Below are 17652 nucleotides of genomic sequence, written 5' to 3' on the forward strand. Positions count from 1 at the left end.
TAGTATGTTCCTGAGCTTGAAGTCGGAGTTGCGGCGTTGCGGAGCGACACTGCGACAACGATGCGAAGCGATGGGCAGATCAGACTCTGTTGGTCAAGGCGTTCTCCTTTTCTCCTGTGAGGCTCATCACTAAAGATGGAGCTGCCCTAGACGCATGCGGTCGATTAGTTGGCCTTGAACGGTAGGGTTCCCGTATACCGTTCATTCGAAGGGGTCTTGACAGGTCGTCAGCGACGAAGTCAGAGTCGCTTGCTCGGGGAGAGATGATGACGAGGACAATGCAGGCAACCGCAACGGTGTCCTTTCCTCGGCGGTGTGTGTGGGTCTTGTGGGTGCCAGGTCGGCCCGGTGCCTTCTTAATGGTCCTGTTGGAACGGTTTTCGCGCGGGTTTTCATTAATTAATCGGGCATCTCTCTCCGACCATTTTTCATGAATTTGGCCCTCAGGGGCGCATTTCAAAGAAATTAACCAGATGAAAAAACAAACTATATCATTCCAACAGAGTGCCATTATCTTTCTGTTACACAGTCATCTACCTTCACCCAAATGCAAACCCGAATCTACATATGTTCTTATCTTGCTCCTGTTGGGAATTTCAATGGTATCGGTTGACATGCTTCATGCTAATGTTCCTCCATGTTACCGATCACAAATCCTCATTGACATGTTCATTTTCATAATACAATTGTTTTTATCTTTAATCTTTTAGCCCATTTAAATATGATCTAGTGGTATCGTAATTGTACAGTCTCACACAATGAGGTTCAGTCCTCGGGACTAACACTGCTTTTTGTAGAGACACTCGTAATTTTGTTCATACTCCTAATCATTACAGGTACATTACAAACAGAGTGTTTGTAATTTCATTAATCAAGAGGCCATGTTTAGTAACTTGAGGTTACTTCTATATCAATACAACATGACTCGGTGCTGAACATACAAAATTAGATTGTATTGTAGGATTGAGATAAATGGTTGACCAAACAAAATAGATGAACAGAAAGAGCACGTCCCTATACAATAGTTGGTATTTTGTGCCAATAAAACCACAAACAGATCAACCTGTTGCCTGCAAAATTATCGGTCATTCATTTCTGCCTGCAAAATATAGAAATTAAGGAACTATAGAAATATATATTGCTAATTAGCTAAAATCCTTGGCATCTTCACATATACAGTAAGAACACCACTACATGTGTAGCTGTAAATGTGACATGAAGCAACGACCACTGGGCACTACCATGAAAGATCCACCTCACTATACCAAACATTGAAAATCGGAATGGACCAGCATGTACTATCTAGACACCAACACAATTATTTCACCAGACTAAAATGAAAAGCAAATACATCTTCTCAAAAGCAACATAATAAAGCGACAACACATGTTTCTAGAGACACCAATGTTTGGTTGATGAACCAGTGCCCCATTTTCAATAACTTGTCTATTCCAAAACTTTTGATGCAATAATATATGTTTAACATCCAACATATCCGATGTCTAAAATTCGGCATTATTTTCCCTTACTGTGATAGAAATGCATAGCCATATGACTGTAAATTATTGATTACGGTATTGGCATGTAACTGGGACAAGATAAGAAAGCTTCAAAGCTTGGGTATTGGAGTGTACAAGGCACAGTGGACACCCACAAGAGACACATAAGCTAAGACGACGTTAGAATCTCATAAATGGAGATAAGTTGAAAAGCTCATTCTGACTACACATATATTTTGTGTGCTTGCTCCCATTCTAGGAAAAAGATTATACTAAAACAGAATCATGTTCGTCAACACCCTCCCTCAGTCCCTCCCATGTAGTTTACAATGCGAAGTTGCGAACACGGGAGCCTCTGGCAAAAACACTAGAGTTTGTTGGAAAATCCACTTGTGAGACATGTATTGCCTATAAACGCCTACCGTCAGCTACATGATTGCATCTGTAGTAAAACATGAGTGTCTATTAGAAAAAATAATCCATTGCACCCACCACCAACTAGGCTACATGAGAAACCTTACTACATCACCAACAGTGACATGATATATACTAATCATGTATAACAAAAGTTTTGCGTCGCGTTCGGTGGTTCTTGCACCAGAAAAAAAAGTTGTTTTTTTCTAATGACGACACATCTGCAGTTGGGTTTTATGCATTTCACTCCCAAAAGAGCTACAAAATCCAACCTTTGTTCCATCAAAGTCTCGGCTCAGAACCGTCGTTTAGCCAAGTCCAGTAGACCTCTACTATTTCGGAACATGCCTCTCATAGTTCATCGTGAAATTTAACTTTAAACTTATTCCTAGAACTATGTTGTACTTTAGAAAGATCATACTATTTGAGTTGACGTGTATAGACGTTCTTTTTCGGGGGAACGGGCATGTGTGCGTGATCTTCCTGCCCCCCAGAGTAGAGAGGAAGAGTGCCTATGTACAGTAATCAAGAGGCCATAGTTACTAACTTAATAAGGTAACTTCCATATAAATACAACATAATTCTATGTTGAGCCCAACCTTTTGAGAGTGTCCATGCAGGAGTAGTTTCTATTATAGGATTAGATATATGATTGGCCAAAATACTTATATGAGTTTGGTTGGTTTCAACCTAATCATTGCATCCAAAATTACGAAAATGCGGATAGGTCGTAGCTACCTAACTTCGAACTACTTAATTTACTTGTTAAATTTTCTATCATACACCACATTAGTTTCTTGTCAGTGCATCTGCTCATTTGCATGGGTTGCATGGCCTTGTAAATGGATCCATGTGCAAGAGCTCCACGGATACTTCACTCATGTCATAAAGGGTTCAACGACTCTTATAACTTCCTCCAAGGTGTCTCTCTGTTCTCAAATAACTCCAGCTTCTCAGTTCTATTCCTAAATTAGTATGTTGCTGCTACATATGTGCATCACTCATTTTTCCCATTGTGTAGAGCACAAGCTCGATAACCTTCGCCGAATCACGGTGTTGCTTATGCCGAATGGGAGGCAAACCATAGAGGGTGAGCTGCTTGTGTCCTTCAAATGGGTGGCATCAGAAAGCATGTTAAGCCACATATGGTGATCCTTAGCTCTATGCATGCCAAAATAAGCTCCGTCTACCTAGGTCATTAGGCTAGCCTTTAACATGCAAGGGTGAAAGGAAGCAGTGAAACTAATCAACAACATTAGTCTAGCTAAATAGCTTGGTATGGGGCATGTGGTGCGGTAACTTCTTCAACTCCATTGGATTATGTTCCTTTGCTGATAGGGACCCTGTTTAGTGACGCAAAATTCCTTCTTAGACTTGCAAACTTTGAATTATGTGTAATGTTTATTTAGCCCCAGGGCAAGCAACGAGGCATCACATTTAGCTGGAGCAAGACTTTACGGTAATTATGTATTTTGGTCTACGGGCTTCCCTAACTTTTTATCTTGTGCAAGGTCGAAAATCTAGTCATATGCAAAAGTTCTTGGAGTATATGTATTCTGAGCACTGCTTCGGTACACCTGATAGAAAAGATTGTGAGTCTTAACTGTAGAGATAAGAAAAACACTCCTGTTCTTTTAATATATCAGATCTATTATAAAGATCCACCGGAATTACAAAGCACCCCAAATATAAAAAAGATTATATTGAGGTCCATGGACAACCGAACGACCATTGCCGCCGCCAGAACGAGCCGCTAACGCGCCGCTGTCGCCGTTCCCATACCGAAGCCGGCCTGACCTTGTCGATGACAACCGAGAAGTCTTCGTGCACATGCCCCTAAGTACCAACGTTCGGGAGCCACAGTCTTCGTCATTGAATCCTTGAAACGATTTGATGAACCTGACACCAAAACTCGTTGTTGTGTACGCACGATGAGAAACCCTGACCTCGCCGCTCCGAGGAGCTGGCAGGAATCTACGCGGGAGCACTGTCTAATCCGTCCCGACGAACGAACTTGAGGAGGATCGAAGCCCGGAAGACTGACTCGAAGAAAAAGTGCCGCCATCCGTCTGAACGTCGCCCTTGTGAGAATTAAAACCCTACCTATCTAAGCCTAGGCACCAGGAATACCCTTCCAGCCGCCGGCCGCGGCAGGCGGAGGGAGGCGAATCCACGGGCTCGCCGGCGGAGATCGAAGGAATGGCGGCGCTTCTTATAGTTATACACTTTAGCCATGTACGAAAAATTGAATTAACTTCTAGTGCAATTGTTAGAATTATTATCAATTGATTTCTTCACCATGCGTCATTAAAAAACTTCAATATGATCACCGATTGGTCTCAGCAAATGAAGCCATGTACGCTTATAAACCAGATGCCACATGGGCATCAGGCCCGGCCCTGATGGGGGGGGGCAGGGGGCGGCCGCCCCGGGCCCCCCGAAATGGAGGGGCCCCCACCGGCAGATGTGTGCTTAGGCCCAGCTGCTGTGTGGACTGAAGGATACTGCCATTCTGGCCCAAGTTACTGCGTATAGAAGAGAGAGTCCGGTTAATAACGCACCAGAATATTATTAGCGATCGTGGATTGAGTCAGCCTTCCACGATAGATGCATCAGTTACGGGGTTGCGGCTTCACGCATGCATGAGGCACGGCATAGGCGGCGGCGGCTGCCGCGGATGCTTTTTTGCCTGTTCGTCTCGCGCGTCACGCCGCCGCACCCTCTCACCTGATCGATAATCGCCATCACCTCCTCGTCTATAGGGACCTCGACCGCGAGATTATCACCAAGCCGAGAAACTGATTCTAGAGAAGAAGGTATGTATGGCCTAGCTATTTTGCTTTTGCCCGTGATCGTTGTTCCCATGCATTGGGATTGATAATCGATTATTGGCCGTTGGTAGGGATGGATATGATTAGGCTTTGTCATTTGTGAGTTCAGTGTGATGATTAGTATGATTTTATCGAGTTGATTTAGCATCTGGATAGCTTTGCTACACGCCAATTTTTATATAGCCTTGCATTAATTCTCAAATTCTAATGGCAAGTCCAATTGAGAGACCTTGATGCGATGCTTAGGGCAATATATAAATTCTATACATAGGATCTGTCAAAAGGTCCCTACTGTTGTGCTAATTGCAATTTATAGATGCTTCCGTATTAAATTGATCTGACTGTGTCCGTTCTTTGCTTTCTGGAACGTAGAGATGCAAGCACTCAGTATGCTAAAAGAAGCAAGCCCTTCATTTTCTTATTAGATGGTTAATCTTTTTTTCGAATTCTTCCACCTCATGAGTAAATAATTTGTCAGGCACAAGATTGAATCCTCGGATTATATTAGAAGTTGGAGAAAACCAATAATAAATTGGTCCCCATGACTTACTCTAAGGGCCCCGAGCTCTAGTTTCGCTCCGGGCCCCTAAAATCTCAGGACCGGCCCTGATGGGCATATATGGACCTAGAATAGGCCATTCTGGCACGATGGGCATACAAATGGCTACGAGCGGAGTCACAATCTTCCTCCATTACGGTAACAAATTGTTCGAACAATTGTATTGCCCATCCATAGGTCCAGTCCAAGGCCAATGTGGCATGCTTCGCTGTGTGAAGATCTCATCTTGCTGCTATTGAGCTTCTTGATTGTCACCTATAATTAATGTACTGCTCATCTTCAAGCAAAAGCAGAGGCGGATGCACAGTGGCAGTTGCTGAGCCAACATGCGAGTGAGGCATTCAAGGGAAATATACCACAACGCGATGAGATGGCGGTCGTCCGGCGCTACGTGGAGCTGCTGTCGTGGTGCCGTGGCGACGGGGACGCACGGTCGATCACGCGAGTCCAGGCAACTCACGTCGAGTCTGCTTCGGCGTAGCGTGGAGTTCCACGACGCGCTCATCCGGGCACTCGCAAGCTCCGGGAGGACGCACGCCGCGCTCCCGCTCCATGCCCATCTTCTCCGCGCACAACGCGCTCATCCGCGTCCACGCCAGCCTTCTCGGCCGCCTATCCGACGTGCACGTTCTGCTGCGCACCTCGGCCACCGTGAACGCCTCCACATTCAAGACGCTCATCACGGTGCCCGCGAGGGCTGGGCGAGTCGCCGACGCCCGCTCGCTGTTCGACGAAATGCCCGCAAGGAATGCTGTGTCCTAGAGCGCCATGGTGAATGGCTACGTGCAGGCTGGAGACGGGAGGGAGGCGCTGGGGGCGTTCTCCCAGATGCAGGCCGAAGTTGTCGACGACACGGTTCTTGTTGCGCTGGGGGTGCTTGCTGCGTGCCCGCAGCTGGGCGCTCTGGAGCAGGAGAAGTGGATACATGGCTACCTCAAAGCAAACAATATTAGTCTGTCTGTGTTACTGGGCACTGCATTTGTTGATATGTAAGCCAAATGTGGCGAGGTACAGCTTGGAATCGAGGTTTTTGAGGGAATGAAGGGAAAGAATGTACTTGCACGGACTACTATGATCAAGGGCATGGCTATGCACGGCCTAGGCTCGGACTCATTGATGCTCTTCTCGCAGATGGAGAGCTCACATGTTGAGCCGGATGACATTGGCTTCATTGGCGCGCTCTGTGCGTGCACACACACTGGGTTGATTGACAAGGGTCGGGAGCTTTTCAGTTCCATGGTCAGCAACTATGGTATTAAACCAAAGATTGAGCATTATGGGTGCATGGTAGGCCTCCTGGCACGGAATGACTTGCTTAGTGAGGCCAAAGACATGGTTGAGAAAATGCGCATGAAACTGGATGCCTTAATCTGGGGAGCTCTAATGGCTGGTTGTAGGTTTCTGCTCGAGTATGTTATAAAGCACTAGATTGAATTGGAGCCAGACAAAAGTGGTGCTTATGTACTTTTAGCGAACATATATTCTGCCCCTGGTAGGCGTGCTTCTGCGATAAATTAACCTTTATGTTGCATTTAGTTCTGAACCAAGGATACTGTTTTTCTTGAAAAAATTCAAAAGCAATACTATGTATATTAACCTTGTCCACGGATTTAGCTAGAAAAAATCATTAAACGCAATATCATGCCCACACGATTATGGCACTACTAGCAAGAAATGAACCGCGGGTGGTCGTTCCATGTTGAACCATTGTTCAGGGAACCTTTGTGTCAACGTGGGCGCAAAACATTTGGGCGACATCATACCAGGAGAGTAGTGCCCTTGTGATCTTATTTTTCTTTTGTAAAAACAAATCTAAACTCCTCCTTTTCTTGAAACATAACTCTAAACTCCTTAATTAATGAATGGGGCAAATATTTTGCCTCTGTTTCAAAAAAAAAAACCACAACCATAAAACAAAATGTAGATGCCAAGTTACAGTAAACTAGACTGCAGAGGCCAAGTTATGGCTGTGAACTAGTACAATACAGTATTATCCTCTTAACAAACAAAGCAAAGAACCATACAAACTGGCGGATGGCAGGACTACTAAAAGGAGACTTAAGTTCATCTTTGGAGGGATATCTAGGTGGGCTAGCTTAGAGTAGTCGGTAGTGTGTTTGGTGGACGCTGTTGTTTGCAGTCATGTAAGCAGGTGTATGTAAACCTTGATAGAGGGCTCTCCCTCCCGATCTTCTTCTATCAATATATGATATGCACGCTTGTGCATATTCTAAAAAAAACTGAGCTTTTTTACTTAGGGGCTGAAAATCCGGTCTAAACAAATATAATAGAAAATAAATGTGTTTTAAGGACACACATTTGTTTATTCAAGTACGGAGAAGAGAGGCAAAATGCTTATGTACAATAATCAAGAGGCCTTATCTAGGAGTAACTTAAGAAGGTAACTCCCACATGACTACAACATAAATATGTGTTGTTCCACGTCTTTTAAGAGTGTCCGTGCAGAAGTAGTTTGTATTGTAGGATGGAGATAAATGGTTGCCAAAATAGTTATATGAGTTTGGTTGGTCTCAACCTGATCACAGTATACAAACTGTACGAAAATATTGATAAAGGTCACAACTAGCTAAGTTTCAAAGGAATTCACTTGTTAAATTTTCTGTCATAAATCCCAAGTTAGTGTCTTGAGCAGATCTTTCCCAAGAATCATTGATCCGTCCGCGCCATGTGTAGGTGTGACAGGTTTATCCATGCATCCATGTGTGCATATTTTCATTTGCATGACCTTGTAAATGCATCAATGTGCGAGAGCTCCATAGAGACTTCACTCGCATCATAAAAGGTTCAACAACTCTTATCACTTCCTCCTAGATGTCACCCCATTCTGAAGTAACTCCATCTTCTATGTTTTATTCATAAGTTTCTAGTATGTTGCTGCTATACCGAAAAAGGCTTTCGCCCCGTTTTATATATAAAGCACCGACCATACAAACACACCGATACAAACACACGCCACCACCGCACACGACACACACCCAAGGCAAATACAAAGGTGCCAAGCACCGCCACGCCACCCCAGCAACTACCAAACAACATGAATCGCTTGGAGCCAACGGAGACCTCCAACGCAATCTTCCGAGGAGAGGCGAGGCAGATAACGACAGAGCAGGGACTCCAGGACGGTGCCTCCAGAAGGGCACGACTATGGGTAGCCGCCACCGTCCGATCACGACGATCAAGTTTTCACCTGGAGCATCACGAAGGAGTGGGAACACCGCGATGGAGCCTTCATGAAGGATACGGCGTCCACGGACGTCGCCACCGTCGGCCCATGAGCAAGTGGTGTACCCCGGCGCTCACACCCCTCCAACGCACCCTACCTCCGCCAACCACCCGCAACCAAACCACCCGCGTGGCCATGGCTGCACACCCGCACCTGAGACGCGAGCTCCGCCCACGAACGTCGCGTCTCCCACCGCCAAGGCCGCCGCCCTGCATCCAGACACCCCCTAGACCAGCCAAAGTCACCGGCTTTGGCCCAAAGGACGCACCCGACCGCCAAACCGCAGCATACGTCCCGCGCCCGCACTCGGCCGGGGAAAGGGGGAGGAGGGGGAGCGGACGCATCCGGACCGGCACACCCCCGTGCCGGTGACGGGTGGCCCGAACTCTCGTCTGCGCCTCCCATCCCTCCAGCCTCCCTCCCCACCGGACACCCCCTATGTCGCCCCACCTCGGCAGCCGGCGCAGCTCCACGCGAGGCCACCAACACACACCCGTCCGCCGGCAAGGAAAACCCCACGGTCCGCTGCCGACCACCAAGAAAGCTCACCGGGGAGCCCATCCGCGCTGCCCGCCGCCGCCCAACCACCGGAGCACCTGGAGCCGGCGAGCCTGCCCACCGACCTGCCGCTGCTGCGACGCTGCAGCCCGTGCCGCCCTCAGCCCGCGTCGCCCGGCCCCAGATCCAGCCGCGCCGTCGCCGATCTCGGAGAGCCGAGCACGCACCAACACCTGGCCGCCCGCCGAGGGGGAGCAGAGGCACCGTAGCTCCGCCTCTGCCCGCTGCACCGCCGTGTCGCCCGGCACAGCTCCACGCTCCGACCCGAGGCGCCGGCCCGCGCCAGCACCGCCCGAGCAGGAGGACGACGAGGCCCCGCCGCCGCCGGCGACGGCTAGGCTTTGCCCAGCCGCGCCCACGGGCGGCGGCGAGGGAGGGGGAGGGGAGAGGGGGCAGAGACCGGCGGGATTTAGGGTTGCCCCCCGGTCGCCTCGCGGGAGCGACGCGAGGGGAGGAGGACTCCTTCGGGGGTTGGGTTTCGGGACCTCGTCCTCTGCTGCTATATATAGGCGCATCGCCCGTTCTCCTCTTGTGCGGCACACAAGATCGATAATGTTGGCAGGAGCATGGCGCCACCATGGATGCGGAATGGGAGGCAAACCAACAAGGGCAGGCTGCTTGCTCCTTGGAATGGGAGGAATCTGAAAGCGTGTTAACCCATTGTGGTGGTTTGTAGCTCAATACGAACAAAGCAGGCTTGATATACCCACAACATCCGGTGAATCAGAAATGGTACAGAGACGAAAGCAAGTCGTGTTCATAGTTCATACATGTGCACTGCAGGTCCGCGAGAACTGAGCGGTGTTGGAATGCCACTAGTCAACAACTTTTAGTTTAGCTGGCCAGTTTGGTATGGGGCATGTCGTCTTTGAGACTGACTATCAACCGTCAAGCACTAGTTCAGGCCGTGACTTTTTCAGACTTTCATCTCTCACTGTCGGGGAAGCTGTTTTGTGACGCGAAACTCCTTGACTTGCAAGCTTGGAGTTTCGTGTAGTGTTTAGCCCAAGTGCATGCAAGAAGACAACACATGTACTTGCCTCTTCAGTTGCAGGAAGATTTCACGGTAATCATGTATTTTGGTTTACGGACTTCCTTGACATTGTATCTTGTATTTTGGCTGGTGATCTAGCCGTGCACACAAGTTGATGGAATGTATGTGGCTGACGATCTAGTCCTGAACACAATTGATCCGTTTTGCAGCCCCTCGAGCCCTGGCAGATGTTGTCCCTTCATTTTCCCCGCCTACTTCATTATCTCAAAAGTTAAAGCGAGAAAAAATAACTTAAATAGTACGTGGATACGAAGAAATTTTCAAATTGTGGAAGTTCATATATTTGATAGAAAACTCAAAAATACAAAATCATGAAAAATAACTAGATACACACTCAACAATAGAGCCCGACCCCCGTGTCGCTCCAAAGCAACTTGGGGGAACCCGACGCCACCCCCCTCCTCCCCCTTCCCCCTCTTTTCCCCACGTCATCATCGGAGGATTCAGCCAAGCTAAGCCCGTGCCATGGATGGAAGCGGCGGGGCACTCCCGCCACGGAGGCGCGCATCCCTGGTGGAGGGAGGTCACTCACTCGTCCTGCTCGGTGGCCCGGTGATTTCGGTGATCCGGTGGCCAGGACCGCGGATCCGGTGGGTGACTCCTCGAGTGGTTCTTTGGCTCCATTTGCTCCTCGAGGGACATTGCCTCCGGCTCCCTGCGGTCTCACGCAGCGGCTCTGCTTCGCGGCTCTGCTCTGGATGACATGGTTGGGTTGGGGTGCCGGCTCTGCCACCACTGCTTGCAGGTGACGCGTTGCTTGCGTGCAGGTCGCCGGCTGGGGGTCATGCGCCTCTTGTGACTGTCCTAAGAGGAAGGGCTACTAGGTCTGGTTGGTGGCCAAATCTGGCTCGCCGCTGGTGCTGCTGGACAGCTTTGACGTAGCGAGTTGTGCTGGTGGTTCCTGTTTGGTGACGGTGTGGTCGCTATGCAGCGGTATGCGGGTTAGTGGAGGTTCGGGCGATGGAGGTGTTGGCTGACGTCACCAACTGCATTGGAGTGAGGTTGTGCTGCTCTAGGCGAAAGTCTCCCCAACGGTGGCGACACCTGTGGGCGTCGTCATCATTCTTGGAGGTGTCGCAGAGGAGTTTCACGCATCCTATTTCCCAGATCGAGCTCTTTGGGTGAAAGCCAAGATCCTGCTATAGGATCGGGCAGCGGCAGCGTCTGCAACGCTGCTTTCCCTCACAGAGCCGATTTGAAGATCATGATCCCTCTTGCTCTTCCTTGAGGTTGGACGTGCACGACATCGTGGTCGGCAGGTGTCTGACTAGCCATGCGGATGTGGCGTTGCGACTTGTGTGGAGATGATGATGGTTGCAAGATGAGCAGGGTCATCGCTTGCCTTCGTCGCCGACCGTGTAGTATGTTCCTGAGCTTGAAGTCGGAGTTGTGGTGTTGCGGAGCGACACTGCGGCAACGATGTGATGCGAAGGGCAGATCAGACTCTGTGGGTCAAGGCATGCTCCTTTTGTCCTGCGAGGCTCGTCATTAAATTCGGAGTTGCCTCGTCCTCGACGCGTGCGGTTGATTATTTGGCCTCGGACGGCAGGGTTCTCGTGTACCATTCATTTGGAGGGTTCTTGATGGGTCGTCAGCGACGAAGTCGGAGTCGCTTGCTCGGGGAGAGAGGCTACGAGGACAATGCAGGCAACCTCAACGGCGTCATTTCCTTGGTGGTGTGTGTGGGTCTTGTGGGTGCCAGGTCGGCCGGGTGCCTTCTTGATGGGCATGTTGGAACGGTTTTAGCGCGAGTTTTTGTTAATTAATCGGGCAACTCTCTCCGACCATTTTTAATGAATCAGGCCGTAATGGGGCGCGTCTCAAAGAAATTAACCAGATGAAAAAACAAACTATATCATTCCAACAAAGTGCCACTATATTTATGTTACACAGTCATCTACCTTTACCCAAATGCAAACCCGAAATATACGTATGTTCTTATCTTGCTCCTGTTGGGAATTTCAATGTTATCGGTTGAAATGCTTCCTTCTAATCTTCCTCCATGTTGCCGATCACAAATCCTCATTGACATGTTCATTTTCATAATACAATTAATTTTATCTTTAATCTTCTAGCCCATTTAAACATGACCTAGTGGTATTGTAATTGTACAGTCTCACACAATGGGGTTCAGCCTGCTTTTTTAGAGACACTCGTAATTTTATTCATACTCCTAATCATTACGGGTACATTACAAATAGTGTATGTAATTTCATTAATCAAGAGGCCATGTTTAGTGACTTGAGGTTACTTCTATATCAATACAACTTGATTCGGTGCTGAACATACAAAACTAGTTTGTGTTGTAGGATTAAGATAAATGGATGACCAAACAAAATGGGACAATTGCATTTTTACCCCTAGTTGGTTCCTACCCATGGGTTTTGCCCTTACTTTTCGAGCTTGCTCAGTTTTGCCCTTACTTTTTCCGTCGAGGTCCCTCCAATGCCCTTTGACCGTTTGACCAAAACTTTGAAAATTCATAACTAATTCGTATGAACTCGGAAAAATGCAAATAAGATATCAAAATGTGTAGATAAACATTAACTTTATGTGCATATCGTTTGCATCCAGGACAAAAGCAAGCTTTAAAATACCTGAGGTAATTAATATTATTAACATTATTAAAAATAAAAAGGTATAAACAATATTTTTTCATGAATAAAAATTACATGCAAATGTAGGTGATGTTTTCTGAACATCCTAATATCTTATTTGCATTTTTCTGAGTTTGTATCAACTTGTTATGAAGTTTTCAAATAATGGTCAAAGTCATTAGAACATTCTTAACAAGATGATACGAACTCAGAAAAATGCAAATAAGATATCTGGATATTCAGAATACATCACCTACATTTGCATGTATTTTTTATTCATGAAAAAAATATTATTTATACCTTTTTATTTTTTGATAAGGTTAATAACATTAATTACCTCAGGTAGTTTAAAGGGTGCTTTTGTCCTAAATGCAAATAATATGCACATAAAGGTAATGTTTATCTGAACATTTTGATATCTTATTTGCATTTTTCCGAGTTCATATGAATTAGTTATGAATTTTCAAAGTTTCGGTCAAATGGTCAAAGGGCATTCGAGGGACCTTGACGGAAAAAGTAAGGGCAAAACTGAGCAAGCTCGAAAAGTAAGGGCAAAACCCATGGGTAGGAACCAACTAGGGGTAAAAATGCAATTGTCCCAAACAAAATAGATGGACAGAAAGAGCATATCCCTATACAATAGTTGGTATTTTGTGCTTATACAACCATAAACAGATCAACCCGCTGCCTGCAAAATTATCGGTCATTCATTTCTGCCTGCAAAATATAGAAATTAAGGAACTATAGAGATATATATTGCTAATTAGCTAAAATCCTTGGCATTATCACATATACAGTAAGAATACCACTACATGTGTGATACGTCTCCAACGTATCTATAATTTTTTATTGTTCCATGTTGTTTTATTATCAATCTTGGATGTTTTATAATTATTTTATATCATTTTTTGGTACTAACCTATTGACATAGTGCCAAGTGCCAGTTGCTGTTTTTTCCATGTCTTTTACATCACAGAAAATCCTTATCAGACGGAGTCCAAATGCCACGAAACTTTACGGAGATTTTTTATGGACCAGATGGAAGATGTTGGGCCCTGGTTGCACCTGGGGGGACTCCCGAGGAGGGGACAACCCACCAGGGTGCCAGGAGGCCCAAGCATGCCCTAGTGCGTTGTGCCCACCTCGGGTGCCCCCCGAACCGCCTTTTTGCTCTATAAATACCCCAATATTCCAGAAACCCTAGGGGAGTCAACGAAATATTCATCCAGCCGCCGCAGAGTCCAGAACCACCAGATCCAATCTAGACACCATCTCGGATGTGGTTCACCACCTCCATTGGTGCCTCTCCGATGATGCGTGAGTAGTTCTTTGTAGAGCTTCGGGTCCATAGTTAGTAGTTAGATGGCTTTCTCTCTCTCTCTCTCGCTGAATTCTCAATACAATGGTCTCTTGGAGATCCATATGATCTAACTCTTTTTTGCGGTGTGTTTGTTGGGATCTGATGAACTTTGAGTTTATGATCAGTCATATCTTTTTATATCCATGAAAGTTATTTGAGTTTCTTTGATCTCTTATATGCATGATCTCTTATAGCCTCGTATTCCTTCTCCGATATTTGGGTTTTGTTTGGGCAACTTGATCTATTTATCTTGCAATGGGAAGAGGTGCCCGGTAGTGGGTTCGATCTTACGGTGCTTGATCCCAGTGACAGAAAGGGAACCGACACGTATGTATCATTGCTACTAAGGATAAAAAGACGAGTTCTATATCTACCGCCATAGATAAACAGATCTTGTCTACATCATGTCATTGTTCTTATTGCATTATTCCGTTTTTTCATGAACTTAATACACTAGATGCATGCTGGATAACGGTCGTTGTGTGGAGTAATAGTAGTAGATGCAGGCAGGAGTTGGTCTACTAATCTTGTACATGATGCCTATGTATTGACCATTGCCTGGATTTCGTCATAATTATTTGAGGTTCTATCAATTGCCCAACAATAATTTGTTTACCCACTGTTTGCTATCTTTCTCGAGAGAAGCCACTAGTGAAACCTACGGCCCCCGAGTCTTCTTTCTCATATATTTGCCTTTGCGATCTACTTTTTCCTTGCATTTATTTTCAGATCTATTAAACCAAAAATACAAAAATACCATGCTGCACTTTTATTTATTTGCGATCTATTTATTCAATCTATTACAATTTTCTCCTGTCCATGCACCGTTTCTGGCGCCGTTACCCGAAAGGGATTGACAACCCCTTTAACACGTCGGGTTGCAAGTGGTTGTTATTTATGTGCAGGGGTTGTTTACGTTGTGTTGCTTGGTTCTCCTACTGGTTCGATAACCTTGGTTCCATATCTGAGGGAAATAACTACCGCCGCTTTGCTGCATCATCCCTTCCTCTTTGGGGAAATACCGACGTAGCTTCAAGCGACATCAAAAGGAATTTCTGGCGCCGTTGTCGGGGAGGATATTCAATATATACCAGGTTCCTAATCACAAATCTCATCTCCTTGCAATTTACATTATTCGCCATTTGCCTCTCGTTTTCCTCTCCCCCACTTCACAAAGATTTACCGTTTTATTCGCCTCTCTTTTCGGTTCGCCGTTTTCTTGTCGGATCTGTTTTTGTGTGCGTTCTTGTTTGCGTAGTCATGATGCCTCAAAGAAAATATTATGATGTTCCTTACCCAAATATTTTGCTTGAAATTGAGAAAATTACTAAGGAATATATGGCTACACAATTTGAGCATAATAAGTATTTTACTGAAGAACTTAAGGAACACTCCATTGTGCTAGATGCTATTACAAAACAACTTGATGATATTAGTAGAGAAGTTTGCAATCTCCAATCTAAGTATGCTTTTGCTAAAAGTTTGCTAGGAAAAATATCCGATGCACAAGCTACTCTAGTAAATCAAATGGCCGCTAAACCAATCTCACTAGAGGATAAAATTGATGAATATCTTAAAATGATCGGTGTTTCTTCTATTGATTCTTTGTTTAGTAAAGATAAGGTTGATGAAAAAGGGACTGGAGAAGAGTCAACTTTAGGTAGAAGGCGTCCCAATATTTCGGAGGGTGAAAATCTTGTTGAGAAAATTGATGAAAGTGGGTTTGGAGAGGTCAAAACTTTAACTAGTGATGTGCCCACTCTTTTGGATTACAAAGACTTTAATTATGATAGTTGCTCTTTGATTTATTGTATTTCTTTGTTGCAATCCATGATAAATTCACCCCATGCTTATGAACAAAATAAGGCTTTTACTAAACATATTGTTGAGGCTATGATGAAAGCTCTTGAAGAAAAGTTGGAATTCGAAGTATCAATTCCTAGAAAAGTGCATGATGAATGGGAACCTACTATCAAAGTCAAGCTTAAAAATATGAGTGTTTTGCTTTGTGTGACTTGGGCGCTAGTGTTTCTACAATTCCGAAATCTTTATGTGATGTGCTTGGTCTTACTAATCTTGAAGAATGCTCTTTGAATTTGCACTTGGAGGATTCTACTATTAAAAAGCCTATGGGAAGAATTAATGATCTTCTTATTCTTGCAAATAGGAATTATGTGCCCATAGATTTTATTGTTCTTGATATTGATTGCAATCCGTCTTGTCCAATTATTCCTGGTAGACCGTTTTTACGCACTATCGGTGCCGTGATTGATATGAAAGAAGGCAATATTAAGTTCCAATTTCCTTTGAGGAAGGGTATGGAACACTTTCCTAGAACTAGAGTTAAGCCACCTTATTAATCAATCATGAGGGCATCTTATGGATCTCGAACCAAAGATGACAAACCTTAGATCCTTGCTTTATGCCTAGCTAAGGGCGTAAAACTATAGCGCTTGTTGGGAGGCAACCCAATGAATAAAATTTATTTTGATTTTTGCTTTCTGTTCTTGAGTGTTTACACAATTATGCTACTGTTATGATTGTCTTTTTTATGTTTTAATTAGTGTTTGTGCCAAGTAGAACCGATAGGATCTTCTTGGGTGATAGTTGTTTGATCTTGCTGAAAAAGACAGAAACTTTGTGCTCACGAAATTAATTCTCATTTTTTATCAGAAAGAGCTTTTTCCCTGATTCTTTTTGCAGAAGATTAATATACAAATTTCTCAGGTCGCCCTATTGTTTCAAAAAATTTGGAGTTCCAGAAGTTTTCATTTAAGTCAGGTTGCTACAGACTGTTTTGTTATGACAGATTCTGTTTTCTTTGTGTTGTGTGCTTATTTTGATGGCTCTATGGTTTTCTTTGATGAGTTTTTGCCATAGAAAAGTTGGAATACAATAGATATAATACAAAAAAAAATGAATAGGTTTGATACGGCACTTACTTTCTTACACTAAAGGATCTCACGGAGGTTTTGTTGAGTTTTGTGTGATTGAAGTTTTCAAGTTTTGGGTTATCTTACGATGGATGAAAGAAGGATAGAAGAGACTAAGCTTGGGGATGCCCCGGAATCCCAAGCTATTATCCAAGAATGAGAAACCAACTAAGTTTGGGGATGCCCCCGAGTGGCATCCCCTCTTTCTTCTAACGACCATCGACTCGAGGCTATATTTTTATTCGTCACATGATATGTGTTTTGCTTGGAGCGTCTTGTATGATATGAGTCTTTGCTTGTTTTATTTTTTGTTTTAAGTCATTAATCCTTGCTGGACACACCTATTTGAGAGAGCCAAAACTATGTCATGACCTGTTAGAATTGCTCTCTATGCTTCACTTAAATTTTTATGAGGAATCGATTTGCTCTAGTGCTTCACTTATATCTTTTTGAGCATGGTGTGCTTAGTATTTTTGAAGAATTGCTCTCTTGCTTCACTTAGATTTATTTGAGAGTTAGTAAAAATTTTAAGAAATTCTCTCTTGATTCACTTAAATTATTTTGAGAGAAAGAAAATTTGTTATGCTCATGATCTTCACTTAT

The 17652-nt window shown here is 44.9% G+C and overlaps 1 pseudogene; it reads left to right on the forward strand.

Moving 5' to 3' along the window:
* Positions 1–5571: 5571 nt before the first annotated feature.
* Positions 5572–6895, forward strand: LOC123159653 (pentatricopeptide repeat-containing protein At3g62890-like; annotated as a pseudogene).
* Positions 6896–17652: the final 10757 nt, after the last annotated feature.

The sequence above is a fragment of the Triticum aestivum genome, chromosome 1D (assembly GCF_018294505.1).
Source record: "Triticum aestivum cultivar Chinese Spring chromosome 1D, IWGSC CS RefSeq v2.1, whole genome shotgun sequence".
In the NCBI taxonomy this organism is placed as follows: domain Eukaryota; kingdom Viridiplantae; phylum Streptophyta; class Magnoliopsida; order Poales; family Poaceae; genus Triticum; species Triticum aestivum.